The following is an 8,683-nucleotide window of genomic DNA, read 5'->3' on the forward strand; positions in this document are numbered from 1 at the left end:
GGGGGTGAGATAGACTGTGATTCAGAGAGAAAAGACACTGACAGCTGATATCCAAGAAAAACATTTGTTATTCTCATATTTTACCTTATTCTGTAGCTGGATTTGAGTTTTTTTTCTTTTTTCCTTTTTTTCCCTCTGTTGCTGTAGTTGCTGATTTTATTAGTACTAATAAGTTTATTTACACTTTTGAGTATTTTTTGTTGTTGTTAATCACAATTTTTATTTCCTTTAAATACATCTGCCTCTACATTGGCCTTTTGTGGTTTTGAGGTCCTCCCTTGTTTTCTTTTTTAATTAAAAAATTAATTTGCTATTATTTTTCTACATATATTAGTTAGTTTGCTTTTCTTATTCTTTTCCTGTTGTAGTTATTCTTTTTTTAATTTATTTATTTTAATTGGAGGCTAACTACTTTACAATATTGTATTTGTTTTGTCATACATTGACATGAATCAGCCATGGGTGTACATGTGTTCCCCATCCTGAACCCCCGTCCCACTTCCCTCCCCACCCCATCCCTCTGGATCATCCCAGTGCACCAGCCCCAAGCCTGTATCATGCATCGAACCTGGACTGGCAATTTGTTTCACATATGATAATATACGTGTTTCAGTGCCATTCTCCCAAATCATCCCACCCTCGCCCTCTCCCACAGAGTCTAAAAGACTGATCTATACATCTGTGTCTCTTTTGCTGTCTCACATACAGGGTCATTGTTACCATCCCTCTAAATTCCATATATATGCGTTAGTATACTGTATTGGTGTTTTTCTTTCTGGTTTACTCCACTCTGTACAGTAGGCTCCAGTTACTCTTTAATATATAGAAACCTCCTTTATCTACCTCTATTTCACTTTGTTTTCTATTCTTTTTCTTCCTTTTCTCTCTTCTTCTTACCATATTTGTCTGTCTTGCTGTCATTGCTTTGTTCCCCAGTTGGCATATTGTTTTGTTTTTATTTTCCAGTTTATATTTTAGTTAGTTTCATTTGCATCTGGTTGATATCATTTTTGCTTTCTTTTGCTCATGGGGTCAATCTCTTCTACTTTATTTATTTATTTATTTATTTATTTTTTGGTCTGTATGTGTGTGTTTATATTCCATTACTTTTGTTAGTATTTGCCTGATCTTCTATTTTCCATTTGTGTGGGGTTTGCATTTTGTTTCTTGCTTTAGTGTGCATGTTTTAGCCCCCTTTAATGCCATAAGAGACCACCCGTGGAATCTGTTCCCTGGCCAGGGATTGGGCCCTGAAACTTTGGAGTGGGAGCACTAACAAAAAGACTCTAGAATGCCAGAAAACTTCTAACCCCAGGATGTATTAACTAGTAAGAACTCCCACAAAGGCCTCCACTTGTATACAAGACCTGACATCACCCAACTTCCAGCAGCACCCAGTGCAGGACACCTCATCCTAACAACATATAAAACAAAACACAAACCCAATCATCAGCAAACAGGATTACCACCTCATATAGTCCTGACCCCCGCAGGCAAAAAATAAACAAATAAATAAAGTACCTCCTCCCACCAGAGCACAAGCACAAATCACACCCAGTAGAAGCCTACACAAACCTGGATCAACCCTACCCACCAAGAGAAGAAACCAAAAAAAGATGGAATTCAACCTCAAAGACTGAGAGGAGATCCCAAACACAATATTTAAAAAAAAAGAAAAGGCAGAGAAGTATTGCACAAATGAAGCAACAAACTAGAAACACACAAGACCAAGTAAACAAAGAGGAAATAGGAAAACTACCTGGAAAACAATTCAGAATAATAACAATAAAGATGTTCCATAACCTTGAAAATAGAATGGAGAAAATCCAAGAAGCAATCAACACAATTAACACAATTGCAAAGAACATAGAAAAGATAAAGATTAAACAAACAGAGATAATTAACTCAATTTGTGAAATTAGACATGCTCTGGAATGAACCAATAGCAGATTAATGGAAATAGAAGAATGGTTAAGTAAATTGGAAAATAGAATGGTGGGAATAACTGCTGAAGAGCAGAAAAAAGGAAAAAGAGTGAAAAGAATTGAAGATAGTCTTAGGGAACTCTTGGACAACATTAAATGCACCAGGATTTGAATTATAAGGGTGACAGAGGAAGAAGAGAAAAACAAAGGCACTCTGAAAAATTTTGAGGAGATTATAGTTGAAAACTTCCCAGGCATGGGAAAGGAAATAGTTAATCAAGTTCAAGAAGCACAAAGGGTCCCACAAAGGATAAATCGAAGGAGAAATACATTGAGACACATACTAATCAAGCTAACAGAGATTAAACCCAAAGAAAGGATATTAAAAGCAGCAAGGGGAAAGCAAGAAGTAACATACAAAGGAAAACACATACAATTGACAGCAGATCTTTCAGCAGAAACTCTGCAGGACAGAAGGGAATTTTAGGATATATTTAAAGTTCTGAAAGAAAAAAATCTACAACCAAGATTACTCTACTCGACAAGGATCTCATTCAAAATTAATGGAGAAAACAAAAGCTCTACAGACAAGCAAAATTTACAAGAATTTAGCACCACCAAACCAGCTTAAACAACAAATATTAAAGGAACTTATATAGGTAATAAATGCAAGAGAAAGGAAAGACCTCCAAAAACAATCCCAAAGCAATTAAGAAAATGCCAATAGGAAATATATATAAATATGCACATATATATGTATATATTTTTTATATTTTATGTAATTATATATATTAAATATATTAAATTATATATAAGTAATTATAAGTAATTTAATTTAAGTAATTATATATAATATATACAATTATATATAAATATAAATATATATAATACATAATATATGGTATATAATATATAATATATAAATATTTATATATCTTTATATAAATATATATTATATATAATATAATTACTTAAATCAATTAAATATATATATTAAAATTATATATATACTTAAAATATAAAATATATATAATCTATATAATTATAAGTAATTTAATTTAAGGAATTATATTATATATAAGTAATTATAAGTAATTTAATTTAAGGAATTATATATATATTAAATATCAATTAAATATATATATTAAAATTATATATAATTACATAAAATATAAAGTATATATAATATAACTATTATATATATAATTATATAAATTATATAAAATATAGTCTATAAAATTATATATTATATTTTTAAGTAATTATATATATTAAATATCAATTAAATATATATATTAAAATTATATATATATAATTACTTAAAATATAAAATATAAATGGATTAAGTGCTCCAATCAAAACGCACAGACTGGCAGAATGAATACAAAACAAGACCCATACATATGTTGTCTACAAGAGACCCACTTCAGACCTAGAGACACATACAGACTAAAAGTGAAAGGATGGGAAAAGGTATTCCATGAAAATGGAAATCAGAAAAAAGCTGGAGTGGCAAATCTCATCTCAGACAACATAGTCCTTAAAATAAAGAGTATCACAAGACATAAAAAAGCACAATACATAATGATCAAGGAATCAATCCAGGAAGAGTGCATAACAATTGTAAATGTCTATCCACCCAACATAGGAGCACTCAACACATAAGGCAAATACTAACAGACATAAAAGGGGAAGTTGACAGCAACACAAAAATAGTATGGGATTTTAACACCCCACTTACACCAAGGGACAGATCATCCAAATAGAAAATTAATAAGGATAAAATCTTAAATGAAGTACTAGACCAAATGGACCTAATCAATATGTTTAGAAATTTCCACCCAAATGCAGAATACACTTTCTTCTCAAGTGCGCATGGAACATTCCCCAGGATAGACCACATCTTGGGTCATAAATTTAACCTCAGTAAATTCAAAGAAATTAAAATCACATCAAGCATCTTTTCTGAGTGCAATGCCGTGAGACTACACATCAATTAAAGGGGGAAAAAAAACTGTGAAAAATACAAACACAGGGAGATTAAACAATATATGTCTAAATAATGAACAGGTTACTGGAGAAATCAAAAGGGAAGTGAAAAAATTCCTAGAAACAAATAATAAAAACATGACAACTCAAAACCTATGGGATGTAGCAAAATCAGTTCAAGAGGGAAGTTTATAGCAACACAATTCTACCTCAAGAAACAAGAAAACATTGAATAGACAATCTAACATTACACCTAAAACAACTGGAAAGAACAAAAATCCCCAAAGTTAGTAGAAGGAAAGAAATTATAAAGATCAGAAAAGAAATAAATGGAAAGGAAATGAAGGAAACAGTAGCAGAGATCAATAAAACTAAAAGTTTGTTCTTTGGGAAGATAAACAAAAGTGACAAACCATTCGCCAACTCATCAAGAAAAAATGAGAGAAGAATCAAAACAACAAAATCAAAAATTAAAAAGAAGTTTAAAAAGACAACACAGAAATGCAAAGAATCATAAGAGACTATTATGAGCTACTATATGCCAATAAAATGGACAACCTGGAAGAAATGGACAGATTCTTAGAAAAGTTCAACCTTCCAAGACTGAACCAGGAAGAAATAGAATTTATGAACAACCCAATTCAGTTCAGTTCAGTTCAGTTCAGTTCAGTCGCTCAGTCGTGTCTGACTCTTTGCCACCCCATGAATTGCAGCATACCCCGCTGGATGATGGAAAAAGCAAGAGAGTTCCAGAAAAACATCTGTTTCTGCTTTATTGACTATGCCAAAGCCTTTGACTGTGTGGATCACAATAAACAGTGGAAAATTCTGAAAGAGATGGGAATACCAGACCACCTGACTTGCCTCTTGAGAAATCTGTATGCAGGTCAGGAAGCAACAGTTAGAACTGGACATGGAACAACAGACTGGTTTCAAATAGGAAAAGGAGTACATCAAGGCTGTATATTGTCACCCTGCTTATTTAACTTATATGAAGAGCACATCATGAGAAACACTGGGCTGGAAGAAGTACAAGCTGGAATCAAGATTGCTGGGAGAAGTATCAATCACCTCAGATACGCAGATGACACCACCCTTATGGCAGAAAGTGAAGAGGAACTAAAAAGCCTCTTAATGAAAGTGAAAGAGGAGAGTGAGAAAGTTGGCTTAAAGCTCAACATTCAGAAAATGAAGATCATGGCATCCAATCCCATCACTTCATGGGAAATAGATGGGGAAACAGAGGAAACAGTGTCAGACTTCATTTTTGGGGGCTCCAAAATCACTGCAGATGGTGATTGCAGCCATGAAATTAAAAGATGCTTACTCCTTGGAAGAAAAGTTATGACCAACCTAGGTAGTATATTCAAAAGCAGAGACATTACTTTGCCGACTAAGGTCTGTCTAGTCAATGCTATGGTTTTCCCAGTGGTCACATATGGATTTGAGAGTTGTACTGTGAAGAAGGCTGAACGCCAAAGAATTGATGCTTTTGAACTGTGGTGTTGGAGAAGACTCTTGAGAGTCCCTTGCACTGCAAGGAGATCCAACCAGTCCATTCTGAAGGAGATCAGCCTTGGGATTTCTTTGGAAGCAATGATGCTAAAGCAGAAACTCCAGTACTTTGGCCACCTCATGCAAAGAGTTGACTCATTGGAAAAGACTCTGATGCTGGGAGGGATTGGGGGCAGGAGGAGAAGGGGACGACAGAGGAAGAGATGGCTGGATGGCATCACCGACTCGATGGATGTGAGTTTGAGTGAACTCCGGGACATGGTGAACAGGGAGGCCTCTCATGCTGCAATTCATGGGGTCGCACAGAGTCGGACACGACTGAGTGACTGAACTGAACTGAACGGAACACATATATATGGAATCTAGAAAGATGGTACTGATAAACCTATTTGCAGGGCAGCAATGGAGACAAAGACATTGAGAACAGACTTACAGACATGGTGGCAGGGGGAAAAAGAAAGTGTGGGAGGTATGGAGAAAAAATCTAGAAACATACATTACATATGCAAAATGGATACCCAATGGGAATTTGCTGTATGACTCAGGGTACTGAAACTGAGGCTTGGTAACAATCTAGAGGGCTGGAATGGGGAGGGAGGCTCAAAAGGGAGGGGACATGGGTAAACCTATAGCTGATTCATGTTGATATTTAGTAAAACCAATGCAATACTGTAAAGCAATCATCCTTCAATTAAAAATAAATAAAAAGCAAACAACTCAATCAAAAATGGGCAGAAGATATAAATAGATATACCTTCAAAGAAGACACATAGATGGCCAGAAAGCAGATGAAAAGATGATCAACATCACTAATTATTGGAGAAATGCAAACCAAAAGTATAATGATGTATTACCTTACACCAATCAGAATGGCCATTATCAAAAATTCTACAGAAGGTATGGAGCAAAGGGAATGTTTGTACACTGTTGGTGGGAATGTATAGCCACTATGGAAAACCTTAAAAAGAAAGTATGGGGGTTCCTTAAAAAGTAAAAATAGAGTTACCATATGATCCAACACTCCTACTCCTGGGCATATATCCAGAAAAATCCATAATTTGAAAAGCTGCATGTATACCCCAATGCTCATTGCAGCACAATTAACAATAGCCAAGACATGGAAATAATCTAAATATTCATCAACAGTGAAAGTGAAAGTCGTTCAGTCATGTCCAGCATTTTGCAACCTCATGGACTATACAGTCCATGGAATACTCCAGGCCAGAAGAGTCGAGTGTGTAGCCTTTCCCTTCTTCAGGGGATCTTCCCAGCCCAGGGGTTGAACTCAGATCTCCCACATTGCAGGCAGATTCTTTATCAGTTGAGACACATGGGAAGCCCTTGAATTCATCAACAAAGGAGTGGATAAAAAAGATGTGGTACATATATACAATGAAAGACTAATTAGTCAGAAAAAGAGCAAAATAAAGCTATTTACAGCAATATGGTAGGAGGGGAAACCTAGAGATGATCATACAAAGTGAAGTAAATCAGACAGAGAAAGACAAATATCCTATGGTATTGCCTATATGTGGAATCTTAAAAAATGACACAAATAAACTTATTTACAAAAAAAGAAGAGAGTCACAGATGTTGAAAACAAATTTATGGTTACAAGGGGTGGAAAAGGGGGTGACGGATGAATTGGGAGATTGGGGTCAATGTATATACATACTATTATATATAAAATAGATGACTAATAAGGACCTAATGTATAGCACAGGGAACTCTGCTCATTAATCTGAAATGAACTATGCAGGAATAGAATGCTTGGGGCTGGTGCACTGGGATGACCCAGAGAGATGATATGGGGAGGGAGGTGGGAGGAGGTTACAGGATTGGGAACTCATGTACACCATGGTGGATTCATGTCAATGTATGGCAAAACCAATACAGTATTGTAGAGTAAAATAAAAAAAAATTTTTTAATGGATATATGTATGTGTGTGTGTGTGTTAATTGCTCAGTAGTGTATAACACTTTGTGACCCCATAGACTACAGCCCTCCAGGGGCCCCTGTCCATGGAATCCTCCAGGCAAGAATGCTAGAGTGTATTGCCATTCCCTTCTCTAGGGGATCTTCCTGACCCAGGGATTGAACCTGAGTCCCCTACATTGCAGGCAGATTCTTTACCATCCGAGCTACCTGGAAAACCAATTATACTCCTTTTTTTTTTTTTTTAAAGGAATAGTGTTAGCTGCTCAGTTATATCCAACTCTTTCTCTTCCGTCCATGGGATTTTCCAGGCAAGAATGGAGTGAGTTGCCATTCCCTTTTCCAGGGGATCTCTGGACTCCAGGATCGAACCTAGGCCTCTTGCATTGCAGGCAGAGTCTTTACCATTTGAGCCACCAGGGACGCAACACCCTCGCGCATGCCCGTCCCGCAAAAAAAAAAAAAAAATATATATATATATATATATATATATATATATATATATAAAGTTAAAAAAAAACTGCAGTCAAGCAAAAATATTTATCCATCTTCAGCAAATTTTCACCACTATATATTTGTCAAACTCTTTAGAAAATATTTACCATGCAGACAGAGAAAACATTTTAGTTCATCTCAAAAGGAACATAAGGCTGAATTCAGTGTGAAAAGTCAATGAATCTTGGAATTGGAACAAAACTTTGGCTGTCCTTATTGGCTACTCACTGCTGTCTAAATGCCCCTCTCAGGCCCTCCCAAGAGCCAATCAGATCTCTGCTGAAAGGTCTTTCATAGAAGAGAACTTGATGCATCCAAAAGGCAAAATTTTCATCTTTGCAAAGCACTGACAGCCAGAAAAAGTAACCATAGACTTTCTATCGCATCTGCAACGTGAAGCTGATAGAAGGGAGGTGATATCCATCAATCTCCAGGTACTCTGGCTTCCATGCTTTACACATGCGCAACACACAGGTAGTGTATATAAAACACGCAGATTGACACAAACCAAATCTTAGAGTCCCAAATCTCCATTGCATACAAGTTCCTTGAATGCAAAAACAAAGTTGATTTCTTTGAGTACCAGAACTAGTAAGATTACATCTAAAAATTAGTCTGTTGGGATTACCTTAGTGGTCTAGTGGCTAAAACTGAGCTCCCAATGCAGGGGGCCTGGGTTGAATCCTTGGTCAGGGAACTAGATCCCACATGCCAGCACGGCTAACTAAGTAAATAGAAACTAGTCTGTGAATTTTAACAATGACATAGCATACGGCATAAAGTTTCCTTTTTTTTTTTTTTTTTTTGCACTTTTTAAAAAAAA

The sequence above is a fragment of the Ovis aries genome, chromosome 9 (genome assembly GCF_016772045.2).
Source record: "Ovis aries strain OAR_USU_Benz2616 breed Rambouillet chromosome 9, ARS-UI_Ramb_v3.0, whole genome shotgun sequence".
Taxonomy (NCBI): domain Eukaryota; kingdom Metazoa; phylum Chordata; class Mammalia; order Artiodactyla; family Bovidae; genus Ovis; species Ovis aries.